Here is a 13,321-nt window from a genome sequence, read left to right on the forward strand (position 1 = left end):
GGGTGGAGCTATTTCCGCACATGCGTACACGATCCGGTAGGATGCCGGTTCTCACACAAAGCACCTGGGGTGAATCAGATTACAATTTATTGCATCCTATATATATGTAATGTATTTTAACATGTATTTATGATCCTGATGAAAGTCCACAAGATGGACTGAAACGTTGATCTGTTTTAGAAGCTGGAATAAAAGTTATATTTTACTGGAATCCATGAGTGCAGCCATGTACTTTACTATCTATCTATATAAATCTATCTATATCTATATCTATATCTATATATATATATATATATATATATATATATATATATATATATATATGTGCTGATAACATAATCAACATATTGTATGCTGTGGAACTTTGGTAAACAATATGTTTGGAAGCCTCAGTATGAAGCATAATCTTTGATTATACATGCCTTAGTAACGTGTATAGTAGTACAGGGCTGGTGAAGTTTTATGATGGTGGCGTGCCAGACAACTCCCCTTGAATTTGACATGGCCCCTTAACTCTGTAGCCACAATCTGCATGATCTGTCTGCTTAACCTCATGCATGCAACCCCTAATGAGAGTCACCAAACAATACACAGAGGTGCACACAATGCAGAGATACCCATACAATACTCAGAGCACGGTGCAATGCATAGATACCTATACAATACACAGAACAGAGTACAAAACAGAGATATCCATAAGATACAATGAGCCAGGTGCAATGCAGAGATACTCATTTAATAGGTTGAGAATAAAACAGAGAGATTCAATACACAGATCTGGGCACAATAAGGAGCTAACTCAAGCTCTATAGCCCTTTTGGAGTCTCTAGCTCTTCCTTTTCTTAGCTCATCTTCAACAGTGCTCCTGATAAATTTAGCTTTCTAGTTAATGCTATTACAAATTTAGCTTTCTAGTAAATGTTGCTACTATGGAAAAATACCCCTGACTCACTATTACAATTGCAGATTGGTCATAGTGTCCATTAGTATTGAGGGGAGAAACTGACACAGAGGTGGGCTGGGGAAAGAGAAGCACAAATGGACAGGGAAAAAGAGACACACAGAGGGGCTGGGAGAGAAAGAGAGACCTGAAGGGGCTGAGGAGAGAAAAGATACGCAGATGGGCATGGGAAGTGGGAAAAGAGACACACAGAGAGGCTGGGAGAGAAAGAGACACATGAAGGGGCTGTGGGGAGAAAATACACACAGGTGGGCATGGAAAGAGGGAAAAGAAACACACAGAGGGGTTTGGGAAGGGGAAAAAGATCCACACAGAGGGACTGGGGGGAGAAAGAGACAAGGTTCTGTAGGGAAGAGACACACATGGCATGAGAAGGGGGAAAGAAAGAAACAAAGTGCTGCGGGGAAGTACAAGACACATAAAGGGGCTGAAGGCAGGTAAGAGACACATAATAGAGTGTAAGACACACAACGGGGAAATGGGGATAAGAAACACTCAATGGGGCTGTGACACACAAAAGGGGATAAGATACACTAAAGAAGGTAATCTATTCAAATGAAGGGATAAGAAACACAAAAGGGGGTAAGACAAGTAAAAGGGGGGTTTAGAGACACACATGTAAGGATACATTTTTTGGGGAGGAGGAAAAATGCAGCTTTGCCTGCGTAGCCAAAAATGTTTTGGTTACACAGGTCCTGCTCATACTTATCTCAATTACATACCATCTAGTTGGAAGGTATAAAGTAGTTTTCACATTTCTTAATAAGAAATATTCTTTTTTTTTACTTTCTATTCCTACTTTCAAGATCCACGTTGTGGGGCTCTATTAATCAATCAGGAAAGAAAGAAAGAAAGAAAGAAAGAAAGATAATTTCAGTGAATAGAAGTTTACAGTTAAAACCAATAGTATAACAGAAAAAATAAAAAATTTCGGCATTTTTATACCTCACTTTGCTAAAAAAAAAGAAAGTATCAACAATCATCTGTAAATGATACTGGATCTTACATTATTACTCCCAGAAGAAATTTAAGCATACGTGTTACCTTAACCACTGATGTGCTGAAATGGGTCAGGGAGGGATTGAAGAGAGGTGAGGTCTTCCTTACATAACCTATGCTGACATATGAGTCATGGTCCCTTCTCAGTAATGCTGCAGTGCTGTCAGTCACAGACATTGCTGTAAGTCATCCTGTCGCCGTTCTTATTTCCCCAAGAGGAATACATGACTTTGCTTTAACCTTATTGCTAGCTGGTGCAGAGTTCAGGCATTGTATATTGCGGCAGAGAAACAGGAGTAAACAGAGCAGTCTGATTAGAGGCCCGAAGACTATCCTGAATATGTGTTTTTGATGACAGTGATGGGAACTGATTACTCCTGCTTAGGGCTGCAATCACTGCTAAACCATTGTCCAATCTAAACACTGACTCTGCCATCCACTTAACCCCTTTAAAGTTGCAGCAATGCAATGCAAACACATTAAATTAAGGCAGAGAAAGTAAATATTATTGCACGCAGTGGCAGATGTTAACACCATATGAATCAGACTTTAAGCAATGCCAGCGGCAGCATGAATCGTGGGATTTTGAGATAATGCCTTATTACTTCACTCTCACTTTCCAATTCAACTACTTTTTCAGCCTGCCACTTGGTTACTATCTGCCCTGCCTATTGTATTATTATACCCAGCCTCCTCTAGATTGTAAGCTTGTTTGAGCAGGGTCCTCATCAACTTATTGTTCCTGATAAAATTTGTTAACCAGCGCTGCGGAATATGTTGGCACTTTTATAATAATATTAATAACCTGGGCAATAGGCCAGGCTGCCAAAGCCACCTTGTATTCCTGGACACACTTAAATTAACACTATAGTGTCAGGAATACAAATACATACATAGTTTAGGTCTCCAGCCCCTCTATCCTTACTTTAAAAAAGTATTTTACTTCCTTTTTTCCAGCACCACATTGGTCTTGTCACAGCTGGCCCCTGCCCCCACTCCACCTCCTTATCTGAAATCATCAAATTTGACAATCTCAGCCAATAAAATGCTTTCCCATAGGAAAGTATTGGGAGGCTATATCGTATGTGCAGCAAAATGCTGTTTTCATTGAATTAATGCATCTCTATGGGGAATGTTCTGTGCCTCCATGTCCCTTTAACTTCATTATGATGATTTGTAACACATACCGGCCTTCAGCATGTAGAATTGTCATAATCCACACAATTTTAAATACCTCTCAATTTTTTGATAGTTGGCTTCATGCAATGCTTAAAGAACTAGGCATTAGCTTAAAATAAGTTTTTTGTGCAGTCCCTAGGTGAAACAACAGATTGTGTAGAATCTAAATTAGACAAGCTTTGTATCGCCAATAACAAAATAATCGACACATTAGCTTAGCAGTCTGCTGAACATTAACACATGCAAGTTAAAATACCAGATGCGGAAGATCATTCTCGACAAAATAATATAAGAATATAAGAATATTGCGGAGTCCATCACATAAATCGAGATACATCATTTCCTGTCTTCATTATTCAGGCCCCTCCTCCTAGCAATACTTGAAGAAGATTAGCTCATGGATCGAGTCTATTACTTCCTCAAACCTTCTAACATTAGCACACTATTACAAATCTAAAGAAGCAGTGATGACAGCAGTAAGGAAAATATCTCCGTTACCAGAGCCTTTTACTGATTTGACCCTATTTAATGACCTATCAACTGCCAACATCGCCAAATGAAAAGAATGTACAATGGTCACTACTCTGTAACTTCATAACATTATCTATAGTTGGGGTTTTCCCCACAAAATTACTGATATGGAAAGATGGAGTGACCAAAGTGGGCAGCTCACCAAATGAAGGTCTTAAATGGTTGCAGACATGGAAGCTATATCCAGAGATCTCAAGCGAGAAAAGATAAAATACTAGAACTGCAAAAATGACCCCACTATGGAAACACCAAAGATCATCAACATGAGATATAAATGGAAGTAACAAAAAAAAAAAAAAAAACTAATTTTGGGATAGTGGTCCCTTAGGAGGTTTTTCTTCAGGTTTTATACTTACTACTGTAAGAGAATAAGCAACAGCTGAAACTAATCCTGTGCCAAATGATCATCCAAATCTTTATGTAACAAAACTGTTTATTTTAATTTATTTGAATATTGCATATTATATTTAAGTAAAATGAATTAATAAAATCAATAAAATATATATATATATATATATATATATATATATATATAAAACACACATTTGAATATATACACTAGTATGTCAAGATAAGATAGTAAATAGTAAATAGTTAGACAAACCTTACCTTCTGCCAATCGTTAACACCTTTAACCCAGTAAAACAATCATCAACATGTCAATGTAAACACCTCTTATTGGCAATTTACCAAATTAATTATACACTGTATTCAGTGTTTAAGAGAAATCCATGCAATGTCCATGAAACGAACATTTTTTTTTTTTTCTGGTCAAAGGTTTTATAATATATATATTAATTATATATTAGCTTAATTCATTATTTAATAATCACTCGTGACCTGCCTCTGCAAACTAGGCATTGAAATTGAGCCTTCTCCCCTGCTTAATACTTGTTAATTTATATCTATCTATATTAATATACTATGTCTTCATTAGCATTTACTTGTTATGCATCACTGTATTTTATTCACCTGTATATACTTTAGTTATAACTTCTTTAGTTATAATAACTTTTTTTTTAATTCTCCTTTCAAACTCCTTTTTTTCCTCTTCGGTGTATTCCCCTGGCCTAGGAACAGCATGAAAAATAAACAACTTCATCTTAGTCTGAACATGCAACATTAACTGCAGCATTTCCCACACGTGGTAGAGATACAAGCATAAAATACTATATTGGAGAGGCCATAACCACATGCTGTAAGCCACATGATCAGTCACAGATCCACAATACATGGGTAGCCCATAAAGCTGGTATTAGAGGTTATCTAATACAACAGGGGTCTATTAAAAAGAGGAAAACTCCCTAACGTAAGGAACAGATCATAACCATACATACACAACTCAAACCTACATGCAAACAGAAACTTTTAATAGAACATTTTCAGAAACTTGGATGCAAGGACATGCTAGGAAACCAGAGTAATCTAAATGTACCGTTCCTGGTTAGTATTATAATTACAAGCCCTACTACTAGAGGAAACAGCATATCACCTTAGCTGTTTAAAACAAACTTACTATGCTTAAAGTAACAGAGAAGAGAAACTCTTAGCAGCAAAATTAAAGGCAAAACTATACTAAACAAATCCCATTCTTTTTACAAAGCTCATTACAACTTAGTAGATAATAAATCTACATCAAATCCATTACCACACGATATTGATGAATATCTTTTGGACTTAGATTTATCATGTCTCACAACTGAACAGACCAAACATTTAAATTCTCCCATTTCATTATAATAAGTAATATCAGCTATGTGCCGCCTTTACGAATATGAAGCCCCCAGCCCAGAGTGTTTCTCCAACTTCTATTATACCACGTTCTCTGAATTATTAGCTCTGCATCTATCTACATTTCTCAATTTATGCCAAAACACAAGCAACATCCCAGCAGAAATTCTGGAGGCACACATTGTAATCCTACCCAAACCAGGAAACCCACCCGCCACTTGTACCCAATTTCCCTGTTCAACACAGACACCAAACTATACGCAAATATTCTAGCAAATCATTTAAATATTTGCCTTCCCAACTTAGTATCTCCAGAACAATGCAGATTTATGGCAGGTCATCAAGTCTCAGGTCACCAAGTCGCACTCTCGACATTATAGAAATCTTTAAACTCCAACTAATTCTAAGCCTTTTAGTAGCCCTTGACTCAGAAAAACATTTGACAGAAAAAAATTGACACTACATGAAAGCAGATCTCTGCAAATTTTGCCTCCTCATATCTTTTTTGAATGCTATACAAGCACTTTACACTAACCCATCAGCAAAGATCTTTAATTTGTGCTCCCTGTCTGAATATATCGAATGGGATAAGACAGGGCTGCTCACTCTTGACATTCATTTTTTTAATGACATTGGAAGCTCTAGTGAAAAAACTTAAAAAGGAACCAATGATCATGGAGTTCCATCCAAATACAGAGATCAACAAATCTCCTTGTTTGCAGATGGCATACTTCTAACATGCATGAACCCAACCAAATCCCTTCAAGCAATCCTTTCTCTGCTCAGCATCTATGACAAAGTATCAGTCTACTAAAACAATATTTCGAGGATTCAAGTTCTTCCATTCAACGTACTTCACACTGAGATTATGACTCTCCAGACTCTTTACACATTTGATTGGAGACAATAAAACCTAACTTACCTAGGAGTTCAATTGACATTACACACTCACTCTCTTATTCAAGAAAACTGCAAGAAATTGATCACTAACCTAAAAACTGGATAACCCACAATTTATTATGGGTTGGTCATATTCACTCCGTCAAGATGAGTGCATTACAGCTGATCTTATATTTATGCCACACAACATGTACAATGTACTCTGAATGCCCACATTTGGAAAAACCATCCTCCAAGAGTAGTCATGATGACTGTTAGTAGGGCTCCTAAGATGGGAGTTATGGGAGTTCCAGATATTGTGGCTTACCACAATATTTGAAGCTTACATGGTCCCCAGATCACCTATGCCTAAAATTAGAAAACATGTTGACAACATCACGCTTTGTCCTTAAGATCTTTCAAATGTAGGTCAGAGCTTTGTAGGTCATTCTAAAACATTTTTGTAGCTATGGCTGTGTTTTTAAGATCATTACCCTGCTGAAAGGTCAGCCTCAATCTTCAGTTCTTTTAAAGTTGTCCTATAATTTCCTTTAAGTTATGATGTCCAAAATTCATGGCAATGAAATGCAACCTCCCAACATGCTGTGACTGCCAAACTTCATCATGGTGATGTTGTTCATAAGGTAATAAACAGTGTTAGTTAGTTTTGCACCCGTCATAACATTTTGTATCAAGTCCAGAAAATTAAATATTGGTGTAATCAGATTTAATATTGTTGTGTTTCATGTTGGATACGCTGTTGAAAGGTAAATAGCTATTTTATTTTATATATATATATATATATATATATATATATATATATATATATATATATATATTTATTTATTTATTTGGTGCCTTTTGAAGAGCCCCTTGACCAGGCCTTGGGGCCTCGGATGGTGTGGAAATCAAAGCAATTTTAGGCCCAACACTGGAGGAAATGTACCATTCATTTGGAATGTTCTATTAGTGAAAAATGGAAGAGACATGCATAATGTGTTTGCAATGTCAGAAGGATTTAGATGGAAGGTCACACACCCATGAATTTATCTACCGAAGAGAAGTGTGCTTTCAACTACAGTATGTTGTCTACTTGTGCCACCATACGGGTCCTTTTTCTTTTAGACATTCTTTAGACAAAATGAAACAGTTAATGTTAAACCTAAAGCACGACTTTGATTTTTACACAACTACTTACTTAACATTTTTTCCTTGCAGTTCATATAACAGATACATTTCAGGCTAGCAAATGTTGTCATGTTCCAATTCTTTTCCTGCATCAGGGAAAATGAAATTACATGAATATAAATAATATATTGAACTATGTATTTTTCCATGTTTTCTTATATACATATGATGGAAAGCAGGGTAGTGAAAACACAATTAAACGCTTCAAAGCGACTTTTTATACCAAATGGTTTCATATCACATAGCCACTTAAATGTTATAATAATTTTCATTTCATCCCTACGTGCATGTTACTAATCTTCTTTATTATGCATGCAACATACTCTCCTTTTTAATCTGTTCCTAGCCGAGTACTGCCTTCTGTTTTACTTTTGAAATAACTGCATGCAAATATTGATTTTACAGTACCATGCAGACATTTACTTTTCTAAACATTCAAAAATGTATTTATTGCACCCTTAGTTCCCAATGAAAGAAAAATTGAATGGATGGGTTGATGGATGGATGGCAATATTGGGTTTTAACAAATATATTTTTCCATTCCCATTTCGATTTAATGTTTTCAATCACTACATGCGACGCAAAAGCTGACTAAACGCAAATTTAACATACTACCATTCATAGCTTTAAGAAAATGTGCGTATCATTTGTCAGAGTTCCCTCTCACTGCATAATGCTTGTTTAATAAGTAAACAAATACATGAATTAAACTAAATACATTAATTGTAACTAAATACATTAGCACCACATTTTTTTTTATCAAAAAGGTCTGAATAGCTAGAACAGGGGTCAGCAACCTATGGCACCTGCATGGGCGTCTGCTGGGGGGGAGCAAGGGGGGCACTTGCCCCCCTCTGGATTTTTCAACGTGCTCTGTCACGGAGAATGCTCCTGTATTGAGCTGCTGTACTGCCTGGCTCCACCTTCCCTTAGGTCAGACATGCAGACAGAGTTTGGGGGAAGGAGGGAAGCTGCACATGGAAAGTGAGAAGGAGACAGACTGATCTTTAACAAGGAAAGGAAGGGGATCTGAAAAGGCAAAAGAGATGTTCTGAGGGGGTAAGGAACTAGAACAGGCTGTGTCAGAGAGGAAAGTGAGTGGCGCTGAAATGAAAGGAGGTTCTGGAAAAAAAATGGACTTAATGAAACAATGTGGGGAGTGAGAATGAAGTTCAAGGTAGGTCTGTGAACAGTAATCATTAATTCATATGTGTGTGTATTTTTTTTTTTTTTTTACATAGGATGATTTATTTAAAGGACCACTATAGTGCTAGGAAAATATACTCGTTTTCCTGGCACTATAGGGTCTCTAGGTCCCCCCCACCCTCAGGGCCGCCCTCCCGCTGGCCTCTAGGGGGTGGAAGGAGTTAAATCTTACCTGTTTTCCCCCGCCGGAACTCTCCTCCTCCTTTTCGCTGTCATCGGCTGAATGCGCATGCGCGGCAAGAGCCGCGCGTGCATTCAGCCAGTCCATAGGAAAGCATTCTCCATGCTTTCCTATGGACACTGGCGTCTTCTCACTGTGAAAATCACAGTGAGAAGTGCAGAAGCGCCTCCAGCGGCTGTCAATGAGACAGCCACTAGAGGCTGGATTTACCCATTTGTAAACATAGCAGTTTCTCTGAAACTACTATGTTTACGGCAGAAAGGGTTAATCCTAGGTGGACCTGGCACCCAGACCACTTCATTAAGCTGAAGTGGTCTGGGTGCCTATAGTGGTCCATTAATGTCCAGTGTTTGAAATGAAAGCTAATAGCAGTGATTTAAAGAGCATGATACTAAATACATATAGAAATTTTATGTTTTAGAATTATTATTTTTTTTAAATTCAGTTCATGATGTCAGCGCAGAGTGTAGTGTGTGAAATTGAATGGAAGTCTATTGTGTGTCACTGTGCATGAATGCAGAAGTGTATTATGCTCCAGTATGTGTGGATATTAAGGTGTTTCGTATATCAGTGTGCATGAATGCAGGGGTATATTTATGTGGTATGTATTTGTCCATGAATGCAGGGGTATATTTGTGTGGTATGTATTTGTCCATGAATGCAGGGGTACATTTTTGTGATGTGTCTGTATGCTTGAATTCACTGGTATATATGTGTGTGATGTGTTTGTGTGCATCAATGAGTATTGTTTTTTGGTGTTGTGTCTTTACAGATACAGAGCCACACTGAAGGTCTGGGGGAGAAAGACACAGAGGGGCTGAGGAAGGGAAATAAGAGACACACAGTAGGGCTGGGGAAGGGGAGAATTAGACACACAGGGAGTTGTGAGGATAGAGACACGCAGAGGTGCTAGAGTGAAGAAAGAGACAGGGGCTGAGGAAGGGAAAAAAGAGAAACTTAGAAAGGGGCTGTGTAAGAGGACAGTGATACAGAGAGGGGCTGAGAAGTGGACAATGACACACAGAGAGCCTGGGTAAAGGGACAGTGACACACAAAGGGGCTGGAGAAGTGGATAATGACACCCAGAGGAGCTGGCAAGGGAGTAATGACGCACATTGAGAGGCTGGGAGCAGGGACAGGGACACACAGATTGGCGAAAGGGACAATGACACTGAGGTGAAGGGGACAATGGCACACACAGTGGAGTTGGAGAAGGGGACAATGACACAAAAAGGGGCTGGGAAAGTGGACAATGACAGGTGGGGGAAAGTAAGGTAAGTCTACAGTCCTTACAAAGGACAAAGGGACAAAGGGATATACATATATATACATATATATACATATATATATATATATATATAATTTCATTCTAAGTGTATTTTGAAATATATTATCAAATATAATATCAAAATACAGTTAGAATAAAATTAAATATATACGTATATATAATTTTGAAGAACATTTTTTTACAGTTTATTTTTAATTATGTTTTTTTAATTTGTTAATTTTATTTTTTATTATTTTTTTACTTTTATTAACTTTTTTTAACTTTTTCACCAGCAGGGGGAATGCCTGTCAGTTCAGGCAGTCCCCCTGCTGGCAGCACTGTGGACACGTATGGGGGACCTAAATTGGAGAGGGGGGGCTGTCTGGGCTTGGCACAGACAGTCCCCCTCAGAAGACGACCATGGGGAGGGAGAGGAAGGGAGTGTAGGGGTTAATATTAAAAAATATTGAATTATTATTTTTTTTATTATTATATTTTTATCGACTCCTCGAGGCACTCAGTACAGGCAGAGCATCAGAATACTGCCTGAAGGCTTCCGATGCTCTGCTCCACACTGCCGGGCGCCACGTGTGGCAAACCTGGAAGTGATTGCTCCGGGGGAGCGATCACTCAGGTCCCCAGCAGTGTGGGGGATATTACATTATGCCTCAATATCGAGGCATTGTTTAATGCCCTTTAGAGCGTCTGGGAACTATCACGATCGCTTCCAGCGCTCAAATTTACTGCATACGTCCGAGGTCCTTAAGGGGTTAAAAAAACCCTAGTGGCTAGGAGTTCCCAAGCCCATAGCCAACCACTAGTACATGGCCCTAACTAGCACCATTTCATTTAAAGGCACACTAAAGCGTCAGGAACACAAACATGTATATCTGACCCCATAGTTAGTGGTGTATTTTGAATATGTGCTGCCCTAGGCATGACGAAACTCAGGCTTTTTACCCCACCCCTTCCTGTCAATGCCGTACACTTTGGCTGACAGAAACTCCCTCACTGATGCATGCACTGACATACACTCACTGAAAGATACAGTCATTGGCACACACACTGTTTAGCTACCACACACTTTCACTGACAGATACACACACACACTCACTGAGAGGCACACACTCTCAGATACACTGACCTACAATGACATACACACACACTCACTGATATGACACACTCTGACAAACACACACTATAACACAGACAAACACTGACAGACGCACAAACTCGCTGACAGTCACACACACACTGACAGACACACACACACTTACTGACAGGTATACACTCATTAACAGACACATACACTCATAGACATACACACACTTTAACTAACAGACACACACTGACAGTTACACACACTCACTGACAGACGCACACACTCACTGACAGACACATACACTCACTGACAGACTGACACATACACACACACTCATTGACAGACACATACACTCAGTGACATACAGACACATACACTGACAGACACAGACACACACTCACTGACACACAGGCTCACTCCTCATTTGGTGATCTACCTGTTTTACGACGGCTCACACTTACGCCTGGTCATAAGTGCGAGCCGTCATGGAGATTCCCTGCTCTGGTGCACAAGTCTATGTTCAGGGAAACTTCCCTGAACATAGACAAACGCACCAGAGCAAGTAATCCCTCAAATCTATGTTAGGAGCAACTTATATTATAAAATGCTTTAATTATAATATATTATACATATATACACACACACACACACATATTATATGTATATGTGTGTGTGTGTATGTATGTATATGTTTGGAAAAACAACAAATACATTTGTAAAAAAACAAATAAAAACGCTAACTTTAGCCAGCATGTGTGACTAAGTGGCTACTACAAAAGACTGGACATACCCTATTTTGAATACCCTGGGTTGTCTACATTTAAAAATGATATGCCATGATGGGTTTTACATTCCTGGGCTACCATATAGTCTCAAAAGGCAACACAGACCCAGCAAACCAATCTGGCAAGCCCTATATTGATCCTGTAACTTTCCAAAATACCATAAAACCTGTACACGGGGGGGTATTGTTAAACTCGGGAGACTTCGCTGAACAAAAATAGTAAAAATTATCACGACGATGAAATCACCAGTAAAAGTGCAGTTTATTATGTAAACAAATGCAAAAACCAAATAAATACACTATCTTTAGCCAGTGTTTGTGACTAAGTGGATACTACAAAAGACTGGACATACCCCATTTTGAATACCCGGGGTTGTCTACATTTGAAAATGGTATGCCATAATGGGTTTTACATTCCTGGGCTACCATATGGTCTCAAAAGGCAACACAAACCCAGCAAACCAATCTGGCAAACTGAAACGGGCAAGCCCTATATTGACCCTGTAACTTTCCAAAACACCATAAAACCTGTACATGGGGGGTATTGTTATACTCAAATATGAGTGTTCAAACCAGTAAAAGTGCAGGTTTTTGTTAAAAATTGCAAAAAAAAAATATGAATGCTAACTTTGGCCAGCGTTTGTAGCTAAGTGGCTACTACAAAAGACTGGACATACCCCATTTTGAATACCATGGGTTGTCTACTTTTACAAATGGTATGCCATCATGGGGTTAATTTTCATTCCTGGGCTGCTATACGCAGGGCCGTCTATAATATGATGAGGACCCTGGGCAATGCATTTTCTTGGGCCCCCTGGGCCCTGCCCTTCCCATCCCTCCCCCCAATTACGCCCAATGCGCAATCACACTGACAGACATACTGGCACATACAGACACAGACAGACATTAAAACATTCACAGATACATACTGACACACAAATATATACTGGCAGACATACTGACACACACACAGACAAACATACACACACAGACACATACACTGACAGATATACTGACACACACACAAACACATACACTGACAGATATACTGACACACACAGACACATACACTGACAGACGTATTGACACACACACACAGGCATACTGACATACACACAGACACACTGACACACACACAGGCATACTGACATACACATAGACAGACGTACTGGCACATACACACAGACAGACATTAAAACATTCACAGATACATACTGACACACACATACACTGACACACAAATATATACTGGCAGACATACTGACACACACACAGACATACATACATACACACACAGGCACATACACTGACAG

Source organism: Pelobates fuscus, chromosome 3 (genome assembly GCF_036172605.1).
Source record: "Pelobates fuscus isolate aPelFus1 chromosome 3, aPelFus1.pri, whole genome shotgun sequence".
NCBI lineage: Eukaryota > Metazoa > Chordata > Amphibia > Anura > Pelobatidae > Pelobates > Pelobates fuscus.